We start from the raw sequence: 24,068 nt of genomic DNA, 5'->3' as shown, positions 1-24,068 counted from the left end.
TTTTCCCCCCTTCCCGTGGAGGTCAGTCCGTGCCTTGGTGTTTTTAAGTTCATCTGGTCAGGCATAGGCTTTTGGGGGTGTTGGGACTAGTCGTCTCATCTCTCAAATCGAACAACCTGGTTTTCAGGTGAATGGTAACTTGACATTTGTCCATCCAAAACCTTCATCCTCTTTCTTCCATAATAACACAAACGCACAACATATATACTGAACGGCGCCACACATTTTAACTCTTGCAACAAACCAGTCCAAGACAAACACTCTTACCTCTACTTCATCCCCTCCTACACACAACATGCACTCTACTCACAACCACATCATAACACCCTCTACCTTACAACTTACATTCGCCACCAATACTATACAAACAAATCCATCTTATGAAACAAATACACCCGCACCTCTTTCCACTACTCCTCATAAAAAAAAGTATATCAAGCACACCTGCACAAAAAATCTCTCAAGGGCAACAATTCATAATACTTACTGTCACAAAATACAAACACATCCACCTTTCAAACTACACAAAGGAACAAACTCCAATGCCAAGCTTTCTCTCTTCCACCACACCTAACACACAAACAGCAACACAGCAACTCTCTTCCAACAGCCTCTCATCCATTGGACAATTTAAAACCATACTACATGACAGACATGCTGCACCACCACCCCTGAGTCATACACTTTTTGCCCTAAACACACGCAAACAATATAAGCAATGTGCCACATCTCACAACTTCGCTTCTCCATGTCTACTGCATAATGTTAAACAACACAGCGCACCAACTCACTCTCAAACACTGTCTCCACCATCTACACATGCAGACCCATCAAAATGCATTCTTAGTCTGCTGGATGAGAACCACATTACAGAACAGCTACACGATTGCTATCCTAATACAGCTAATACTAGCACTAAAAACAAACCTGCTACAAACCCACACAATACTGCTTGCTCTTCTACAAAAAAAAGTCTCACTGTCAACAAGCACATTCTCTAAACTGTCAACTAATAAATACCCGATCGCTCTCTAAAAGCAAGCATCACATCTACAACCTTCGCACTGACGCAAAACCAGACGTACTATTCATAACTGAATCATGGTTAGGAAATGATATGGCTCCAGTCCTGCATGAGGCCATTCCACAAGGCTATCAAACAATCACCCAAAATCGTTTGGCAAAAAAGGAGTTGGCCTAGCTGTTGTGTACAGGCAAACATTACACATCACTAAAGTTGATGACATCTCCATAAAGAATTGTGAGGCTCTTCTAACCAGATCCAATCCTACACCGTCTTCCACCTGTAACTTCCTGCTCCTTCTCATTCCCAGACACACTTCTAGACACAGTTTCAAACCTGATAACAATACTCTCCAATTTATGCTTTCTGGGTGTCCTCAACATTTGGGTTGACAAACCCAATATGCCCCATCCGAAAACATTAATCACTGGCCCAGACGCACTAAACCTGCATCAGATCGTCCACAAACCCACACACATTGCTGGACACATCCTAGATGTAATTTTTGCTAATACAGAACTATAACTCCAGTCACATGGTCAGACCACCATTTGCTTCCCTTCCAACATAAAACAGTAAGCGACTGTTAGAAATGGGGGTCTCTAGTTGGCAGAGGTAGGTACCTTAGTCCAAATATGGACCCTTGCTTCTAGTCATGGCTAGGGGGATACGCACTCCAGATAGCCCCTGCTCACCCCCTTTGTAGCTTGGCATGAGCAGACAGGCGTATCCCAATGGCAATGTGTAAAGTATTTGTACCAACACTCACAGTAACACAGTGATAAAACCACAAATAAACTCCACACCAGTGTAGAAAAATAAAGTATCTTTATCTAAACTACACAAAAGCAAAATGACAAAAATCAAACATACAGATACTCAGTGAAATGTTCTTTAGGAAGCTGTTACTAAACTAAACTTGTAGATTCTGTATTTCTTCAGGCAAATGCAATGGGGTCAAACAGTCACAGATTTTAGATAGATCACTTGCAGAGACTGTATTGACTCCTGCCAACAATGTCACAAGCACATGTCTCTTTTGCACCGGCGTACTGTGTCCTTGCTGTTACCAAACTCTTCACCCCTGTAATACTGACTCTGTGGTCAGCCACAACGAAAATATGTCCCCAAAAGCTTTGTAAATAAAAAGGGATGCGTAAGACAGGTCCCCGAAACGGTCGATCCCCACCATTCAAGTACGGGCCATTGGGTTCACCAGGAGAGGAGGTCCTGTTGTTTAAATGGCAGTCTGAGCAGTCACTTACAGACCCACAACCTGCCCCAGGCAGCAACACACGCAGCGGCTCCGCACTTCGGTCCGAGCGTTACCTGGAGGTTGCTTTTCTTTCACTTGCGGCTGACGTCCTGTTGGGCAGTCCCGTCGGCAGCAATCAACTCGGGGTTGGCGGTGGTGAAAAACACGCAGCACTTTGTAGTTCACTGCTCGGGCCGGTGGTGGTGAAAGGCACGCAGCACTTTGTAGTTCATGGCTCGGGCTGGCGGCGGTTAGAGACACGCAATCAATCAATCAATCAATCATGGACATTTGTATAGCGCGCTACTCACCCGGTAGGGTCTCAAGGTGCTGGGGGGAGGGGTACGTTACTGCTTGAAGAGCGAGGTCTTGAGTAGCTTCCTGAAGGAGAGGTGATCCTGGGTCAGTCGAAGGTGGATGGGGAGGGAGTTCCATGTCTTGGCTGCCAGGTAGCCAGTTCACGGCTTTGGTCACAGTGCCGGTAGGGCTGTGTACAGACACATGTACACAGCACAAGCTTCACAAGGGTCTCAGGGCAGGTAGAGCTGTGGGCAGGCATACGCACACAGCACAGCTGAGACGGTTTTTGGAAACTTTTACATCCCTGTGTTTACGCAACAAGAGGCCAGCTCACAAAGGCCCTTGGAGACTCCTCTTCAAGTAGAGAGTAAACCCAGCACACAGCAAGGTCCCTTGTCATTTCCGTAGCAGCAACAGCTAACTGCAGGCCAGCCCCTGACACACAGCAAGGGTAGCACTTCTCTTCAGCTGTCCTCTTTGGCAAAGGTTCCTCTTGATCACGAAGTAGTCTAAAATTCAGGGGTTTCAGCTCTAATATGTATACCCACAAATGCCTTTGTTCTTTGTGTATAAGGAGCTCAGAGCCCAGTCCAAAGCAGTTCTGGGAGCACTCTGCCAGTGAACAACTTCTTCCTTTGTTAGTGAAGTCCTGGGTCCAAGTCACACCGCATGAGGTGAAGGCAGTCTTTTGTGGAAGGCAGGCACAGCCCAGTTCAGGCACGGGTGCTACTCCTCCCACCTCTCTAAATGCAGATCAGCCTATTCAGCATAGGGCTGACTCACCCAGCCTCCCGGAGCCATGGGACTTCCCCAGCCCCTGTCACTAAGCCAGCCAGATAGTCAATCCACAAACAGGCAGAGGCTCACAGAAAGGTTGAACAAGTAAATAGCCACTTTCTAAAAGTGCTATTTTCAAACACAGAACTTAAAAACCATTCTTACTAAAAGATGTATTATTAAATTCTGAGTTCAGGGATACCAGACTCCAATTTTCTATCTTACCCCTATGGGAAGATATGCTTGTAAAAATGTTACAGAGCATTCCCCATTCTGTCCTATGGGCAAAATAGCCTTTCAAATAATGAAAAATGAAATTGGCAGTATTTCACTATCAGGACATGTTACACACACTCACCAGTACATGTCCTACCTTTCCCATACACTGCACCCTTCCCAGGGGGGGTACCTTGGGCCTGCTATAGGGGTGTCCTATGTGCAATGAAAGGGAAGGGTAGGGCCTGGCAAGTGGGTACACTGGCCATGTCGAAATGGCAGTTAACAAACTGCGGGCAAGCACTACGGTGGCAGGCCTGAGACAACTTTTTAGGGCTACTCATGTGGGTGGCACAATCAGTGCTGCAAGCCCACTAGTAGCATTTGATTAACCCGCCCGGGCACACTTAGTGCACTTTACTAGGGACATACAGGTGAAACAAATATGCAGATCAGGGAGAACCAATCACAATATCAATTTACACAGGGAGCAGTTGCACTTTGACAATGGTCAGCAGTGGCAAAGTGCCCAAAACATCTAAGCCAGCAAAAATGAAATCCAGCACAGCATCAAAAACACAAGAGGCATAGGCAAAAAGTCAGGGAAAACCACGCCAAGGATGCCAGGTCTAACACGTGTCCCCTCCAGCTGAAAAGTGGGGAGAACTACCCACCCACTTGGGAGTTCTCATCACTAAGGCGGAAGAATCTGGACAGACCATCAGCATTTGCATGTTCTGTACCAGGGTGGTGTTCCACCTTAAAGTCCATTCCCTGTAGGGAGATGAACCACCTCATCTGTTTTGGGTTCTCACCCCTCATCTGCATCAACCATCTGAGGGGCCTGTGTTCTGTCTGAACGTGCCCAGACCACAGCAAAAGCGTCCCTTTCAATGTCAGTCCACCTATGTTCCCTGGGAAGTAGCCTCCTACTTATGAAAGCTACAGGTTGGTCCAAGCCCTCGTCGTTCAATTGTGAGAGTACTGCTCCCACACCATGCTCTGAAGCATCTGTCTACACAACAAACTCACTGGAGAAATCAGGCGCCTTGACCACGGGTGCTGTGCACATGGCAGATTTCAGGGCCTCAAAAGCGGCCTGGCAGGCGCCAGTCCAGATCACCTTCCTGGGTTGCTTCATTGAAGTCAGCTCAGTCATGGGGGCAACAACGGTGCCATATCACTTGGCAAACCGTCTATAGTGCCCAGTGAGACCTAAAAAGGCTCTCACCTCTGTCTGGGTCTTGGGGGGCAACCAAGCCAGAATGCTATCAATCTTCGCCTGTAGGGGCGCCACCTGGCCGCTCCCTATCTGATGTCCCAAGTACACCACAGATCCCTGCCCTATCTGGCACTTACTTGCCTTGATAGTGAGGCCTGCCCTTTGCAGAGCCTTCAACACTTCGCAGAGGTGTTGCAAATGTTCCTCCCAACTGGACCTGAACACAGCAATGTCATCCAGATAAGCGGCACTGAATTCCTCCAGCCCGGACAGTGCCTGGTTGACCAGTCTCTGGAAGGTGGCAGGGGCATTCTTCAACCCAAAGGGCATAACACGGAACTGGTAGTTGAAAATACTGACCTCTCTTTGGCCCCCTCAGTTAAGTACCCAGATGTGAAATCAAACGTACTGAGGTACCAGGCAGCGCCTAACCGATCCACAAGCTCATCAGCTCTGGGAATGGGGTGTGTGTCAGTCTTGGTGACCGCATTCAGTCCACACAAAACCGAAGTTCTCGAGTGGCACCGGGTGCAGCAGCTTTTGGCACTAAGACCACTGGGCTAGCACAGGGGCTGCTGGAGGGCTCTTTCACCCCTAACGCCGACATCTTTCAAACTTCTTCCTTGATGCTGGCCCTGACAATGTCAGTTACACTGTAAATGTTTTGCTGCACAAGTAGGCTGTCCCCAGTGTCCACATCACGGATGCACCAATTGGTGACTCCTGGTGTCAGGGAGAACAGGGAGGCAACTGTCCCAGCACCTGGCGACAGTTTCTCTGCTGTTCTGGGGTCAGGGTAGGAGAAGTTTACCCCACCCACTGACCCATCTTGCTCCTTTGCTGACAGGAGGTCAGGAAGTGGCTCGCTCTCCTCCTCCATTCCATCATCTGTAGCAAGGAGCATTGTTACATCAGACCTCTCAAAGTGGGGTTTGAGGTGGTTTATGTGCAGGACCCTTAAAGGGTTCCTGGGAGTCTGCAAGTCCACCAGGTAGGTTACCTCACTCGTGTGCTCCACCACCTCATACGGACTAGTCCGCTTGTCTTGGAGTGCACAGGGCTCCACTGGTGCCATCACCCACACTTTCTGCCCAGGTTGAAATTCTACCAGAGTGCCATTCTGGTTGTACCATCTTTTCATTTCTTCTTGGCTAGCTTCTAGGTTTGCCTGAAGCGTTGAGTCTGGTTCCTGAAGGCCAGTACATAGCTGAACACATCTTGTGAGGTCTTACTAGGAGTTCTCTCCCAATACTCCTTCACCAGACTCAGAGGTCCTCTCACAGGGTGACCGTACAGTAGTTCAAAGGGACTGAACCCTAAGCACTTCTGGGTGTCTCCCTGTAGGCAAACGTGAGCGGTGGCAAAAAGACATCCCACTTCCATCTCATGGGTTCTGCAGGACCCTTGATCATGCCCGTCAGGGTTCTGTTGAATCTCTCAACCAACCCATTCCCTTGAGGATGGTAAGGAGTGATGAACTTGTAAGTTACACCGCACTCCTTCCACAAAGATGTCAAGTACTTCAAAATGAAGTTGGTATCTCGGTCAGAGACCACCTCTTTGGGGAACCCCACATGGGAAAAGATTCCCATCAATGCACGGCCCACCACGGGGTTGTGATTGTCTGGAGAGGGACAGCTTCCGGGCACCCTGCGGTAGAAGACCAAGATAAACTTGTTGCCTAAGACTGTCTTGGGTTCCAGAGGCCCCACGATGTCAATGCCCACCCGCTCGAAAGGGGCACTCACCACTGGATATGGGTAGAAGGGAGGCTTACACTTCCCTCCACTCTTGCCACTTGCCTTGCAAATCTGACAAGATCTGCAATGGGTACCAACGTTCCATCTCATTTCGGGCCAGTAGTAGTGGGTGACAAGACTCAAACAGGTCTTGTCGCACCCCAAATGTCCTGCTAGAGGAACATCATGAGCCAGGCCCAGTAGGAAGGTCCTGAAGCACTCGGGTACCACAGCACACGGGCTGCACCGGGCTCAGCGACCATAGGCTCACTATATTGCAAAACCTCTTCCCATTAAATCAGATGTGTTCCGGACTGATCACCTGCCTCCTGGTGTGCAGCCTGTTGCCGCATACCAACAACAGTACTCCATCTGCACCTTGCAGAATTACTCCCTGGAAGGACCCCCTTCCTGCTACCAATGGGTCAGCTCAGGCAGGTCTCCCAGTTTGGCTACTTGCTCCCCGTAGGTTCCAAGGCATTCACCTCAGGTTCTGCCTCCTCCTGGACCGTGGGAACTTTAGGGGCTGGCTTCCCACGCCCCCTTCCCCTCCTCTTTCTGGAAGGCACCTGGGCCACCTTTGCAGGCTCCTGGTCCTCTTGATTACCCCTGCTGGCTGCTATGGACCGAGTATTCACACAGATCCCCTCAGGTAGACCCAACATCTCCAATAGAGCCTGGTGTTCCACCTACCTCCAGGGGGAACTCTCCAGGTAATTTCCAAGCAGACAGCTAATAGGCATGGATGGACTAACAACGACCTTGAAGGAACCTGAGACCCCCGCCCCTCCACACTCAAAGGGAATTGGCGCCACCTTACACCAGCGCTCAGAGTTGTCCACTGCAACTACAGGGTAAAGTACATTTGGAATAACCTGCTCTTCAGACACCCACTGACACCTGGCAGATGTCACACTGGCTCCTGTGTCTCTCAGAGCCTCCACCCTCCTCCCATTGATGGTCACCCACTGCCTGTATTTGTGTTCTCAGGCAGATAGAACTCCTGGACCATCTCTATGTCTCTTAATGAGACAAGGGTCATAACTGCTTGTTCCTCCCCTTCATGAGGAACCAATTCCTCCCCTAGCGCTACACTCACTAAACTCAGAGACAGAACGCCAGTGGGTGCTGGGGATTTCTTGGGGCACCTAGCAATGTGGCCTCTCTCACCACATGAGTAACACATGCCCGCCTTAGGGGGCTGGGACATCCTAGGCTGGGGAGGCGGGGACTCCTTTCCCTCAGATTTGTTTTGGGGGCCCTTTAGAGAACTCCTTTTGGTTACCTTTGTCCCCCCACTCTTCTGCTGGGGACCCTGCCCACCCTTGGTTGAGTTATTCACAATCCATGTGTGGACCCTGGTGCTGGTCTAGTGGTCTGGCTCCCTAGCAGGCTCACTGGGATCAGTTAGCTTAATTTCCAAAAGATGCTGGCGCAGCTCTGGAACACTACTCATGTGCTCCCAACTAATTAAATGGCACCACCCCTTATAATCAGTTACCTTGCTGCCCTTTATCCAACCTTCCAGTGCACGCGTGTACAGGTTCACACATTCAACCCAAGTACTTCACTTATCCTTCTTGAAATTCCTAAACTTATGTCTGTACTGCTCTGGAGTGAGCCCATACCTGAGGCATAAGGCTTCCTTCATATTGGAGTAGGTCAGGATACCCACCAGCTCTTTGGGTGGTAGGCCGTCCCTCCCAGAGGCCTCAAAGTGTTTCCACAGGCCCGCCCCCCAATTCTTCTCAGGCACTTCATTCATCCTTAGTGCAATCTCATATGATGTAAGCCATGCATAAATATCCTCACCCCTCTGGTAATTCTGCACTAAATCCTTGGGTAGGTACACTTACCCCCTTGCACTGGCTGTGCGCTGCCACCATTTGAACTGAACTCCACTTGTTTGGCCTTAATGTCCAGTTCCCTCAAGCTCAACTCATGAGCCAAAAGCATTTTCTTCTCTTCCAAAGTGAGAGCGTTCTTGCTCTCCTAAGCTCTCTTTTCGCTCTCAAAATGCAATTTCTTTTCCTCCAGGGCACGAGCATCCATGATCTCCTCCACCTTGGCCTTGAGCTTCAGGACTGCCAGCTCATGCAGGCCAGCCCCAGACACACAGCAAGGGTAGTGCTTCTCTTCAGCTGTCCTCTTTGGCAAAGGCTCCTCTTGATCACGAAGTAGTCTAAAATTCAGGGGTTTCAGCTCTAATATTTATACCCCAAAATGTCTTTGTTCTTAGTGTGTAAGGGGCTCTGAGCCGAGTCCAAAGCAATTCCGGGAGCACTCTGCCAGTGCACAACTTCTTCCTTTGTCAGTGAGGTCCTGGGTCCCAGACACACCGCAGGAGGTGGAGTCAGTCTTTTGTGGAAGGCAGGCACAGTCCTATTCAGGTACAGGTGCTACTCCTTCCACCACTCCAAATGCAGATCGGCCTATTCAGCCTAGGGCTGATTCACCCAGCCTCCTGGAGCCATGGGACAGCCCCAGCCCCTGTCACTACCACAGCCAGACAGCCAATCCACAAACAGGCAGAGGCACACAGAAAGGTTGAACAAGAAAATAGCCACTTCCTAAAAGTACTATTTTCAAACACAGAATTTAAAAAACATTCTTCCTAAAAGATGTGTTATTAAATTCTGAGTGCAGGGATACCAGATGCCAATTTTCTATTTTACTCCTATGGGAAGATATGCTTGTAAAAATGTTACAGAGCATTCCCCTTTCTGTCCTATGGGCAAGATAGCCTTTCAAATAGTGAAAAACGAAATTGGCACTATTTCACTATCAGGACATGTTAAACACACCAGTACATGTCCTACCTTTCCCATACACTGCACCCTGCCCAGGGGGGGTTACCTTGGGCCTACTATGGGGTGTGATGTGAAAGGGAAGGGTAGGGTCTGGAAAGTGGGTACACTGGCCAGGTCGAACTGGCAGTTCAATCAATCAATCATAGTATTTGTAAAGCGCACTACTTACCCGTGAGGGTCTCAAAGCGCTGAGGGGTGGGGAAGCTGCTACTGCTCGAAAAGCCCGGTCTTGAGGAGTCTTCTGAAGATCAGCAGGTCTTGGGTCTGCCGTAGGTGGATGTCTCATTTGTTTTTTTAGATCGCCCTAACTATATGGGCAGACTACATGTCATGACGCTTTGGAATAATATAAGCTACGCACTGGATTAATATAACAGTGGAAATGACAGCCCCATGAGGTGAGTGGCATACCATGGTGCTACTAGGTATGGTGTGGGCATTAAATGTGAGGAGTGTTCCTTATGTCCATAACTTTATATCTGACAGATCAATCGCCTGGCAAGAATAGGAGCCTTTTGGAGATTATTTCCAATATTAAAAGAATTAGGTGAGTTACTTATCTGCTCACGCTTACTCCCTAAATGAGGTTTTCAATCTTAAATGCATTTCCAACCTGATGGCTTTTCCATCTTAAATTCACAGGCGCCATTTTTCACTTCCCCTCCCCCGTCCTGAAGACGACCCGTCCAAGACCTACAATTTAGGCGTCAGCAGGGTCGAAACGCAGATGAATCTTTCAAATAGGACCAGTTTGCTGGGGTCAAGTAACTTAAGTCCATTAGGGTGGCTTACTTGACTAAAGAGGCATCATTTGAAACTGGCTTTAGGACAAAATAATAATTTCCCTTTTTTCTCCTTTTTACATTTTCACAATTGTATATAGAGCACTATTTATGTCACCGAAGTCACTAAATGTCACTATTCACTTTTTATATTGTTGCGCCGTTTAGTAGGAAGTATTAATTGCTTCTTTTGTCTTCTAAGCATTTACAGTGGGTCTATCACATGTAAGATATGAACTATAAATTTAACAAATACAGTGATTAAAACTGCTTTTGACCCTTATTATCTTGGTTGGTTTTGCATTTGGTGAATTTTTCTGAATTTTTTTCTGAATCTTTCTTGATGAAAACAAAGGATATGTTGATTTATAACACATATGTTTGTTGAAAAGATTTGCTTCTTACTTGAAAGTGAGATTACCCGACGGAACCATTGTTTGTATCTAAACAGTATTGCCCAGGTTCTGAGGGATACTGGGTTATCCCATACCACATTTACATGAAAAGACTACAGCAGATTCAGAACTCAGCTGCCAGACTACTCTTGCATATCAAACAGCGAGACCACATCTCACCTGCCTTGAACGCCCTCCCTGCATTGCTTACCGTTTGCCAGAAGATCCGCTTTCAAGCTGCTTTGTATTACCCACAAGGCAATACATGGAATGGGACTGCTCTTAATCAGGAATACAATCACCAAACACATTCTACAAGGGAACCTCCACTCTAGAGTGCACCTCGTCTCAAAATCCCAAGATACAAGAAAAAACTATTGGTGGCACATCCTTCTCTGTTCAAGCAGCCAAACTATGGAACTCTTTACCCCCAACATAAGATCCATGGACAACCAGCTTATTTTCAGAAAACTACTCAAGAATTGGCTCTTCCCCACATAAGCACCATACGCGAATGAAATGATGAAATGATTACGCACTTGTATAGCGCACGACTACCCGTAGGCATCTCGGCGCTTGTACGAATACCACCGCGGAACCCTTCCTGGCCTTTCCCTGTGAGGAGCCCACTCCTGGGCACCCCCAAGGTGAAGTCAGGCATCCTCAGCGTTGTTGGGGCCGTTGTAGAGATTAAGCAAGCTATTGCCCAGAGGTGCAGAGTGGGACTCATGATTAGAATAGGCACCGAGGCGAGAATTATCAGGTCCGAGGAAATTGAGCCCGAGACCCGCCGAGGCGAGAGTTGAACCCTGGTCCCAGCCAAACTACTGCATCAGGGTCTGCCGCTCTAACCATTGAGCCACACTTCTCTCCTAAACTTGACGCAAACAATAATATACAGCATATCCCGCTGTATACAAGCATTTATTTGTACTATAGATATGTACCTGTCTTTGCGTATTGCTTTGTATAAACATGTAGAATAATTATGTTGTTAAAAATAAATAACATATATTTTTAAGTACAAAAACCCTTGAAAACCAGAGTTTATCTAATGCATCTTTAAACTATATATACGTACTTCCTTTATGCATCTATATACCTTCCATGTACTTGGATCTATATATTTATTACTTTTCTCCTAAAACAGCATATTCAATGCACTACCCTATTTCTCATCCTACATCTCTATCAATATCTTTAATCCACATATACTTACCTCCGTTATGCATCTATATACTTTCCATGTACTTATGGTTCTATATATGTATTACTTCTAATTCAGCATATCCAATGTACTACCCTATTTCTCACCCTATACCTCACTGGATATATCTTCTACCCCAACTTTCTGACTCATCTCAAACTTCTTTCTACTACTCTTTAATAATAATAATAATCCACATTTGTAAAGCGTGAACAATCACCCGTTAGGGTCTCCAGGCGCTGGGGGCCCTTGGGAAGATTAAGCAAGCTATTGCCCAGAGTCACATGGTGCTGGGCTAATCTGCCGCCGGTGCCGGGGATCGAACCGTGATTCCCAGATTCCAGCGTCAGTCGCCCTGGCCGCGGTGCCACACCTCTCCCTCTTTCCAAAGCACTACCCTATTTCTCATGATGCAATGTGTAATGCGACAGTCAGGTACTCCGTTATGCAGAAATGGAATAATGCGTAATACACTCAGGCAACGATCACGGTGCCTTAGACGGTCTCCCCGCCACTCCTTCTGACTTGCAGTCAGCCTCCCAACAGTTGCCCCCAACACGGGTACGGTGCAGCTCCACACTCCGGCCCCTGTACTGCCACTCCCTTGGCAGTACAGGGCGCGATACAAGCCAAAGCAGAGGCTCGCGCTGCCGGAATGAGAGAGAGGCTGAGAGTGTCTCCCTCCGAGCCCGCACCCCACCCCAGGAGTCGACACACGTTACCTGGGGGGCGCAAACTCACTTTCCTCTCCTCGTCCAGCGGCTGGGCCTCCAATGCAATCCTTGTGAATTGGCAACTGCGGGCTCGGGCCGGCAGCTCCGCTCCTCCGGGGCTGCCGGTCCGGGCCGCTATGATTACGAAGATCTCAGGCTGCCACAGGGCCCACGCACACAGTGCCATTGAGACTTCCTTGAGCTTCGGGTGCACGATCACCGGGTACTCCACACGAAGGTCTCAGGCTGCACGAAGATCACATGCACAGCGTCACTGAAACTCACTTAAACTCTGGGTGCACGTTAACAAGGTAAATCCTCATGAAGGTCTCATGGTGCACAAAGCACACGCACACAGCGCCGATGAGACTCATTTGGATTCCGGTGCACACGATAACAAGATAAATCTTTCCGATGGTCTCACAGTGCATAAAGCACACACACAGCGTCAATGAGACTCACTTGGATTCCGGTGCACACAATAACAAGGCAAATCCTGACGAAGGTCTCACGCTGCACACAGCGTTGATGAGACTCACTTGGATTCTGGTGCAAACGATAACTGGGCAATCCTTACAAAGGGGTTCAGGCTGCAAAAGACGCACGCACACCGTGTCGCTGATCCTTGCTTGGACTCCAGGTGCCCACGATCACAGGGCACTCCTTACGAGGGTCTCAGGCTGCAACAAGCAAGCACAGACAGCGCCGCTGAGACTCTCCTGGAAACTTTTGTGTTCCTGTGTTTCCGCAACAGGGAGCCAGCTCACCTCAGGCCCTTGGGGATAAGTTACTTCAGGACACAGCACAGCAAACTCCTTTCAAACAGGGGGGGCACAGCAAAGTCCCTTTAGCCTTTCCTTGGTTAACACAGCAAACTGAAGGCCAGCCCCAGAACACACAGCAAGGTTCAGTCCTTTCCTTCGGTCTATTCAGTTGTTTCTCCTTGGCAAAGGTTTCTCTTGACCACGCAGTAGCTCCAGTCTTGTTCAATCTTGATCAAGCCATTCTCCAAAGTTCAGGGGCTTCAGCTCTCACAGATGTACCCCTCAATGGCTTTGAAGTCTTTGTGTTTCAAGGGGCACTGACCCCTGTTCAAACTAGTTCTGGGTGCCTCCCTGCCAGTGACACCTTATTCCTTTGATTAGTGGGGGCTGGACTCTCAATCACTCAGCAGGAGATGGGACAATTGTTTTATTGCAGCAACCCAGGCCTCTTCACCTCTAGGGGCTACTTCTCCCCCTACAATCCAGATGCAGGTGAGCCTGTTGCTGTCTCACCTTCTCCCCTGGGTCAAGACATTCCCCAGATCCTATCGCTTTCAAATCCAGACAGTCAATCCACAGCCAGACAGAGACACACAGAAATGTTAGAGCACAAAAACCCAGCCATTTCTAAAATATTTGCTTATAAACACACAATGCAAAAACCATCTTCATAGAAAGGTGTGTTATAACATTGTGAGTTCAGGTATACTAAACTTCAAGCCTTTGGGAAGATAGCCTGGAAAACATATTACACAGCTTTCCCATTCTATCCTATGGGCAAGATGGCTTTTCAACAGTGAAAAATGAAATGGAGATTATTTCACTGTCAGGACATGGTACACACCTTAGTACATGTCCTACCTTTCATATGCACTGCACACTGCCCAAGGGGTACCCTGGACCTACCATAGGGTTGTCTGATGTGCATAGAAAGGAAAGGGTAAGGTATGGCAAGTGGGTGCACTTGTCAGAACAACATGGCAGTTTAACAAACTGCGCGGGGGCACTGCAATGGCAGGCCCGAGTTCCTTATTTAAGGCTACTTGTGTGGGTGGCACAATTAGTGCTGCATGCCCACTAGTAGCATTTGCATTACCAGCCTTGGCACCTATAGTGTACTTTATTAGGAAGGCAAACATTCCTATCATGGGCAACCAATCACCATTACACTTTATACAGGGAGGACTTGCACTTTGACACTGATCAGCAGTGGCAAAGTGCACAAAGCATCTATTACAGCATCAAAAATAGAGGAGGTAGAGGCAAAAAGTCACGCCAGGAAATGCCAGGTCTAACACTATCTAGCTGCAGATTCCTTCCCCAGAAATATTCTCCAAGCATCAACACTAGATGCAGGAACATTTCATGAGCTGTACCCCTGCGCACCGGTAGGTGGCGTCGTTCAGCTCCGCGTGGCGTTGTTGGCATTGTCCGAACTGGAAGTTACGCGTGCGGTGCCTATATGGGCCCCACCCCAGCGCGCTGACGTCAGTTTCTTTTTGCGACTTTCCACGGCAAGTGTGCGGAACCATGAAGAACACTGACCACTGGTGAGTGGTACTAGGGCCCTGAAAAGAGTACAGGACTGGAAATCTGCGTGCTAACACAGTGGTTGCCGACTTTGGTTTGGTGGAATGAGCACACCAACCCTTTGGTGGCTGCTTCTTGGCCAAGGTGTAGCAGATCTTAATGCAGAATACAATCAATTGGGAGATGGTTACTTCCTGCATGCCCTTCCATTTCTTGGCTTCAATATATTCTATGAAGAGTTGATCGTCCAGCCTGGACGTTTTTGTGTAGTCAAGGTAGAACAACAATGCTCTTTTTGGGTCCACCCAACAGAGTTTCTCCTCTTCCTTAGAGAGATGAGGCACAGCGTAAAAGATGATGGACTGGCCTACGTGGAATGGGGTGACAACCTTCGGCAAGGTGAATGCTCGAGTCTGAAGGACCAGTTTGTCTGCGAAGAAAGATGCATGGAGGCTGAGATGACAATGCCTGCAGTCTACTGACCCTCCGGGCAGATGCAATTGCCACCAGAAAAGTCGTCTTGATGGTGAGTAGCCTAAGGGGGCAGGAACAAAGTGGCTCAAACGGAGCACACATTAGAAAGTTAAGAATCAAGTCAAGGTCCCATTAAGGGATAACGAAAGTAGCTGGAAAAAACATGTGCTGCAGACCTTTAAGGAACCTATTTACAATAGGGGATTTGAAGAGGGAAGAATGATCTCGAAGCTCCAGGAAGGCAGAAATGTCAGATAAATAACCCTTCAACAGGCCCAATGCAGAGCACTGCTGGGCCAGGGTTAGGATAAATAAAAGAACTTGGGAAAGGTTTGCAGATAAAGGGTCAACCTGTTTGGAAGTAGACCATGCCACAAACATGCTCCAACGACCTGCGTATACCGTCTTGGTGGAGGGACACCGAGCTGCTAAGATAACATTACAGACTACGGAGAGAAGGTCGAAATCTGTCAACTGTCGTCACTCAATCTCGATGCGTGAAGGCGGAGTGTTGACAGGTTCAGATGGAGAACTCTACCCTGCTGCTGTGACAAAACATCCACCGGAAGGGACAGCCTGATTTGAGGACTGATGGACTTGCTCAACAGAATAGCATACCAGACTCTCTGAGACAAGTACGGAACTACAAAGATGACATGGGCCTGGTCATTCATGATCCTCTTGAGAACTCTGGGCAGGAGTGGTATGTGCGGAAAGGCATACAGGAATCCAAAGCTACACTAGATGAAAAGCGTCTCAGAACAAGAGTTGCCTCCGGTTTGATACGTTATTCATGATCCGCTAGGCATCTTCGCTGAGTTGGTCCACTCTGGCATTCAGAGAGCCCACCAGGTGTTGAACTAGCTGTGTGAGAGGCTGGCTTAGTATATGGTGCTCACTTATGTGTAGCACCCTGCACTAATCCAGACAACCCTTATGGTGATTTTAGTGGCATTAGACAACCTTAGAAAGCTCTCTAAGTGGTAGCTGGGGAGAACAGCCTTCAAGCTTAGTCCAGATGGAGTATAAAGCAGCTTGTTTTACCAGTACTTAATCTTATGGTAAAGGTTAAGTGAAAAAGAATCACACAGTGTAGTTATAAAAATATGCATTTTATTACAAACACTAACACATTGTATTATCTCCTACTCGGAGATACAAACACAATACACACAATACTTAGGAATTAGAACACGTAAGTAGTGCAAATACACAGTGGTCTCCAGAAGGAGACCAAACCATATACTAAAATTGTGGAATACGAACCATGACGTAAGTCAAGACAGGACCCAGAAGACGTAGAAGAGCCAGGGACCCAAGGAACCACCCAATGTGAGCATCTAGGAACCTCACGGAGGATGGATGTAGAGTGGGAACACAACCGCGTGCTCAATGTTAGAAAAGTTGCGGTTGCAATTTTAAAAATCGACCCTTCCCAGTGGACTCTGACAAAATCCAGTGGAAGATAGAAGGTTGGAGAGTCACCCCACCCATGAATACCCCGGGAACCAGGATACCTACACCAGGGACGCCGGTGGCATAGGTATCAACTGACGTTGGAAACCCCTGTAAACCACAATGGAAGACTTCAGGAAAGATGCCATTGGAGAAGAAGACGAAGGAGTCCGGTGGAACCTGAAGGTGGAGAGGTACCTCCAAGCAGAGGGGACAGAGTCTATGCTACTCAGGAGTGACCAGGAGGAACTGAAGACGAAGGCCCACTGTTGTCGGAGATGTAGGAGAGGTTGACGATGCCAGGAGCCATTCACAAGCTGTCCCACATCGGATGTCGAAAGCCCAGGGGTCAGTGCCCGGCAGGGGCACCAATAAGCCTAGGCAGCAGCAAACAACATAATAGATGAAAAAGGTGCAGTGTTGGGACCAGTAGGACTGAAGTGACTCACCATGAGCTGAAAAGTTGGAGCAGGCCCCAAGCAAGCAAGGGAGCCCACTGGAGCCAAAGAAGACCCTCAAGAGGACCTACGGGCCAAAGGCAAAGGAGTCGCAAGAGGACCTTGAGCAGCTCACCAATGAAGAAGGCCCACAGTGCAGAGGAAGTGGTGAGGGCGAAGATCTTGGCTGTTGGAGTCACTTGAGGTTGGAGCTTCTTGGAGACCAAAGATCCCTGGAGGAGAGAGCCAGCAAGCCTTGGCAACGGTAAGTCAACACGGTGAACATGGGTGCTGTTCCACGGTTCTGATGAGGGATACTGGCCTCAAACTCGGTATAAAGATAGCGCAGGCCTTGAGGGAGTTACAGAACCACCAACTGTGTTGCTGAGCCTTTTGGAGTCATGGGAGCCCAGGATCAGCAGTCTGGTCAGCTGTGTTGCGGTTCCTGCAGATACAGAGGAGTGACTTCTTCACTCCAAGGGAGATTCCTTCAGGTGTCTTGGATGTCCACAGGCCCGGTGAAGAACCTGTATGGAGCACAGACACAGATGTTGCAGAAGACCAGCAGGACAACGATTCCGGGAGCAGCAGGAATCTTTACCGGTGAAGTCGGTCCCTAAAGCGAAGTAATGCGAAGTCCAGAGTGTCCAGACGGTATGTGATCTTAATCTTATCCCACAATAAATCTAGAGAGCCACCCACAAGTAAACCCTTAAGTACCCTTAGGAAAGGGCTGCAATGATTCAGGGGTCCCTCCCAGGGGAGGGGCTGGACAGTGGGGAGGATACTCTCATGTCCTTTTTCCAGTTTCGCACCAGAGCGGGAGCCAACGGCTCCCTGAACTGGTTTGAACTAGAGTACGCAAGAAGGGCACCAAATGTGCACTTCAAGTAGTGTCAGTGGCGCTGGCAAGCAGTCAGTGGCCCTGTTAGAGTGTGTTTGAATGCTTTGTAAAAGGAGGCTGGGAAGCCATCCGGTCCGACGCCTTCCCTCGAGATAAGTTGCGTATGGCTTCTAGAACCTCTTCTGTAGTAATTTCTTCCTCTAATGGGAGGCAATTGACCTCCGTCAGTGGGTTATGGATGTCTGCTAGATAAGCATTCTGTGTATCTGGAGCTAGTCGGCTGTGAAGAGAGAAAAAGTAACAGGTGATGAAGCATTCTAAAATATTTTTTATATCAGTCTGAGAGATGCCATGAGTGTCTAGGATTTTGTGGATGTGGTTCTGCATTCTCACCTATATAGGTCTATAGACTAGAAGCTTATCCGCATTGTCCTCCATCTTATTCACGGGTGGGAGTCCTCCTCTATCATTAGGCTGGGAAGGTTTGATAGATCTGGCTCTGGACAATGAAGGCTGAGACCCTACCCCACGCATGAAAGCCTTGGAGTAGATCTTGGTGTTGAGAGAGTTCCCACGACCATCTGAAGGATTTAGTTTGTAGGCTGATAAGGCAGTGGATGCAGGAAATCCAGGTATTAGTCATGTGCGGGGAGCTTGGTCCAGCCCCAGAAGCAGTGTACTCTGGTAGATCTCCTACAAGAGTGCCAGTCAGTCCTCAGTGGATGTAGCAGCTTGGTAATCCCTTTCAGGCCATTTTCACCGGCAGCTTTCGTTCCCTGCATGCCTTATGAAGTCCATGCAGTTTTCCAACTTTCGGATCAAGCGGTTAAGATCCGAGAACATTTTGCCAATATTGTGTCTCCCTTCTGCCATCTTATGAAAATTCACCAGTCGTGCCTGAGTATCCGCCTTGGTCACTGGCGCCTGCAAGTTGCCCTCCTGGAAGGGTTGTACCGCTATCCGTGGGGATCGCCATCACAGTCTCTAGGTTATGTCCACTCTGCGGCATTTGGGTCAGAAACATTTCTCATATAGACGAGGTTATGGAGGAATTATATTTTGATTAGACCGCGATTGCAGGGCAGCAATGCTAGGAAAGCCTCTCCAATGGCCAATCGAATGGTTATCTGTGTCAGGTTGTCTGGATGAGGGTTTCTCCCTGTCCCTTAACTCTTAGGTCAATGAGAATGTGGTGTGGTATGAATTGGGCACCAGGAGGATGTTGAGCTGAAGGTTAGGCTGAGTCCCAGGAGGGCATCGGAGCCGGCAAGAGAGAGGCGTCCCACATACAAAGGCTGACCCGGCCTGCGATGGTGTGCTGGGGCTAGTCCAGCAGGCAGGTCTCCAGCCCCGCCCAGCCTCCAATGACGCTGAGCTCAGGGCATCCTACTGGCCCCGGGAGGCCACATGGGACACAGACATCACCTAGTCTCTCTTTCACCTTGCAACGGCGATTAATGTAATATACTGGGGGCTGGTTCCCCTCATAGGCTTAGGTAGCCCTACCTACAACTACTCGAAGGCCGTATGGGACATCGCCCAGCCACTTTTTAACCATGCGGATGCAAGAGATGCTGTGCCTAGGTACCTAGTCCCAAGAGAGGCCCAGGTGGCATGGCTCAAGCATCCATGCAAGCCACAGGCTGCAGGGACCCAGCACGATCAAGTCCATGATCCAACTTAGGTAGCCGCCCAGGTCTTGGGGGCATCCTCTAAGTGGGTTCTGCTCTCTGGTGCATCAAGCCTGTTGAGCCCTATATTATGAAGGGCGAGTCAGGCTTTGCGCAGCGTGATGAATGATGGACACCCACACTGGTTACTGGAGTAGGGCGGGAAGACCTTGAGCGGTCTTCACCCATTTTATTTATAACCTCAGGCCACGCCTGGCCCGAGGGTGAATTATTACAATATCCGGCATGCCTGCCGGCAAACAACATGACTACTAACCTTCCAAATCCCATCCCAATCCAATACTTTGCAACAGTTCGAAGGCAATCATTCAGGTGGCATGCAAAGTCTTTGATCTGTCGGCTTGGTTGAGGGTTCGGCCTCGGTCAATATCGCGGATGTTGATTGCGGCCGGCTGGCTCTTGATAGGCTGTCAGGAGTGGTACACTGGGAGTTGGGATGTCCTCGACTATTGTTAGAGGCCTACAGGCTGGCTCCATGCTGGGCGCTTGGTTTCCTCTTCTCCTTCAAACTCCGGAGTTTGGTGTTGTGGGATCATCTCCACTTTCTTGAACCAGGAAATGTTTTCAGAGGCACATTCTTCGATCCCTTCACGGACAATACCGGGGTCCCTTCCGCCTTTACCACCATGCATAATCCTTGCTCGTACGGTGTCCTGAATTTCCATCCAGGTTTTTGTTATTTGATGCCTTCTTGGTCCACTGGCAGGAGATCACAATGCTTGGCCCCCCTTTTGTGGTGGGCTGCTGCATTCCGCTGATCCCTTTGCGTGTGTGTTTCATGCTCATCATCCAGGGGAGGTGTACACCCCAGGCACATGGGGACTGTGTCACTGGGCAGTCCATTAAACATCAGTGTCCATGGGGCTTGTTGGGTGATGCTGTGTGGTATGCTCCTGTAGTCCTATAGAAGCAGTTGTTAGTGGTGGTCTGGGTCATCATGCTCGACACCGCAAACCACAGCGTTTTATTGAGTGTCCTCATTAACTTTTCGATTTCTCCATTGGCTTGTGGCAACTGGGGGGGGGGGTGATGCGGCGATGTCGCATTTCATAATGTTACATGGAATCACTGAATTCCCCGCCTTGGAAGGGTGAGACATTGCCACTCTTGATTTCGGCAGGGCACCCAAACACTGCGAACACCTTTTCCAATAAAGGAGCCAGGTGTATGAATGCCGTTGAGCTGACAACTTCGACAATGGGATACTAGGAGTTGGCATCCATCATTGCTAGTGTTATCCTTCCATCTGGGAAGCTCCCAATGTCTATGCTCGCCTTCTCCCAGGGAGCTCTGCACGACTGCATGGTGATTAGTGGTGTGGGTCTTTCTGGAATGCCAGTCAGTTAGCATACTGGGCATTGCCGTACTACTTCTTCCACCAAATCTTCCAATCTGGGGAACCATGCTTTCCCGCATTCTTGACTTCATCTTTATCGACGGCTGATGTCTTCCATGGGCCAATTATGTTACATGGTGATGCAGTGCCGCTTAGATGACAATGCGGGACCCACATAGGAGGACACCTTCCTTGTTTGTTAAAAGAACAGGCATTTCTCTAGGTGTAGTGTGACGCCATACTCCTGGAGGAACTTAAATGTGGCTCAGAGGTGCTTGTAATGAATAGCTGCCGTGGAGGAATGTATGAGAATGTCATCGCTGACATTTAGGATACCTGGCAGTCCTGTTAGGATCTCATGTACGGAATTTTGAAACCCGTCAGCAGCCGAGGAGTTTCCAGAGTTGAGGCGTTTGTAGCGGTGCAACCCCAGGTGCGTGCTGAAAGTAGTTATATACCTCCTTTCTTCTGCCAGGACCAGTTGGTGATGTCCGGCATTCAGGTCCAGTTCCGAGAACCACCGGGCGCCATTGACGTCAGCTACGATTTCGTCCATGATCAGGCTTATGTGGCCTTCTTTCGAGATGGCTCTGTTTGGGAGTCGCATGTCCATACATAGTCTTATCTTCCCCAGTTGTTTTGGCTTCCCAGGGAGTCAGCCTGACACCTTTTCTATGACTCCTTGTTCTTCCAGTTTTTGCAATTCGTGCTCCACCAGTGGTCGAAGGTGGAAAGGGATCTGTAAGTGTCTGAGTGCCATTGGCGTTAGGTTGGATCTATGTGTAGTTTCAGGGGTGGATGTTTGATACACCCCAGTCCTTTGAAGAGGTTCGGGAACTGTTCGAGTAAGTTGTCTGTTTGGTTTGACTTCATGCTCCTCGCGAATGGCACTAGACCCAGGTCTTCCGCGGAGTGGCTGCTGATCAGCGTGTCTGCTTCTTAGTTGATGATATGGATTGCTGCCATGATCTGGTTATCTTCTGATTGAATGGGTACTGTCATCCGTCCGCGTAGGGGTAGAGGTAACTGGCTCCCATATGCCAATATGTTGGTGTTGGACGATACTAGCTGCGGCCAGGGCTGTAGGTGATTGTACTGCTACAACCCCATGACATTCACGGAGGACCCGGTGTCGATGACTGCCTTTACTTCTGACCCTGCTACACAGATTGTGCATGTGGGTTGCGGTCCCAGTGCCTCTTTAGCTCTCTTGTGAATGAGATGAGGAATGTTTCCTCTTCTTCGTCCTCTTCAGCAATGAGTTTTCCACCCGGTCGGTCTTTGAGTCACCAGCATGTGTGAGGGTGGTGCTTGACAGTTGGCGTATCATTTTCCTCAGTGGTTTATTGCTCCGGGTGTCTCTGCCTTGGGCATTCTTTACGCAAACTGAGGCGAAGTGGTTGGGAGGCGCAGTGGGAGCGTGTTCGAGCTTGTGCGGGGCAAGCATTGTTTTGCTGTTCTTCCCGCCTGCAGTATCAGCATCTGTTCTGACAGGGTTGGAATGGATGCCCTCTGGGACCATTCCCTCTCTCTTTCATTCTTACTGCGTCTGCTTGCTCCGACTTGACGACCTCGCCAATATATGACGTCATTGTCAGCGATATGTCCATCTCATCAGCTCTAGCGGCAGATAGGTTGTGACGACGCGCGAAGATTAGGATGTCTTCAAGGCCTATGTTTGGTTGTTTTAGGACTAGTCCGCGCAAAGTCTTATTATGGCATCCCTGGATTAACTGGGCGCGGATCTCCTTGGGCTGGTCATCAGCTGTGCAGGTGCTTATTAGCTTCCGTAGCTTGGCATAGAATGTGTCAATAGATTCGCCCTCCCACTGTCTGGCCTTGCGTAGTTTGAATCTCTCGAAATCCAGTTTAGTTGAGGGTCAAAGTAAGCACTGAGTGCTCTTAGAGGGGCATCGTAGTCGGTAGGTGGGCCCGTGTTTGGAAGGTGCTTGAATAGGAGATAGATTTCTTCCCCACGTAGTGTGGTAGTTTGTAGCAGGCTCGCCCGGCCGTTGACTTACAGATAGCCTCGGGCGTAGCTCTGGCTCCACTGCACTGCAGGACTCTCTGAGGGAAGCAGATGACGTGCGGGCTCGCCCCTGCCCTAGTCGCCAGTGTTGAGCCCTATATTATGATGGGAGAGTCGTGCTTTGCAGGCCTTGCACAGCGTGATGAAGGATAGACACTGGTTACTAGAGTGGGGCCGGAAGACCTTGAGCAGTCTCCACCCATTTTATTTATAACCTCGGGCTACGCCTGGCCTGCGCGTGAAGTGTGTCAATATCCGGCATGCTGACCTTCCACAGAGCCCACATCGGCTATACAGGCATTGCTGGTGTTACACAAGCTCAACCTGGACACGTCTTCCCTGGTCCGCACTCTGGCTCTGCCCCAAGCTCATGGCTTTTTAAAGTTCAAGCCACTGAAAGTCCAATAGGGTGATGTATTGTCCCACCTTAAAATGAGATAAACCTTTGGCAGTAAGGCGGATCGAGTCCTCAGCACTAACTTGACAGCAGTTCATGTGGCATGGAATAGTGATTGCGATGAAAGACTGTTTTGATTGATTGAAGCTGCACAGAACAACTAAGCATAGACTCAAATGTGTACAAAAGGAACAAGAGGGCCAAAGTAAGGTGTTCCGTTGGCATGACATGGGGTTTTGGAGGAAACATACGAGTTAGGCATTTCAGGAAACACATCACAACAGGTTATTTGAAATGAGAAGGTTGAACTGGAAAACAAAAAAAAGCCAAAATGGCCGAAATATAAGCTTCAAACATGCCCACTGCCAGCATTTAATTTATAAAAGAAATGCCGGTGCCTAAAGAAAGCTCTGCACATACGCGTACGGCAGGAGCAATTAAATGTTGGCATATTAAATACTACAACCAATACTTAATTTGTAAAATATTAAGTGCCAGGGCTCTGACCAGGAGGCGACAGCAGCTTGCACCACCAATCGCCCTTATCGTCGCTGCCAAAACAACTGCTAACCATCTCTCTCACATGTAAATGCGGCAGTTCAGATTACTCCAGGTCCCCAAAGCTAAAGGAATGGCTGGAGAGGCAGGTATTAGCAATTTTAATGTATATT

General features: G+C 48.8%; 1 protein-coding gene across 1 annotated transcript in view; it reads left to right on the top strand.

Annotated features, from left to right (window-relative positions):
- Nucleotides 1–24,068, top strand: part of WFIKKN2 (WAP, follistatin/kazal, immunoglobulin, kunitz and netrin domain containing 2) — a 343,688-nt gene that overhangs the window by 178,409 nt on the left and 141,211 nt on the right. The gene's annotated exons all lie outside the window — the stretch shown is intronic.

Source organism: Lissotriton helveticus, chromosome 7 (genome assembly GCF_964261635.1).
Source record: "Lissotriton helveticus chromosome 7, aLisHel1.1, whole genome shotgun sequence".
Lineage (NCBI taxonomy): Eukaryota > Metazoa > Chordata > Amphibia > Caudata > Salamandridae > Lissotriton > Lissotriton helveticus.
The sequence above is the reverse complement of the archived record's forward strand: the minus strand, read 5'-3'. Positions and strand labels throughout refer to the sequence as shown.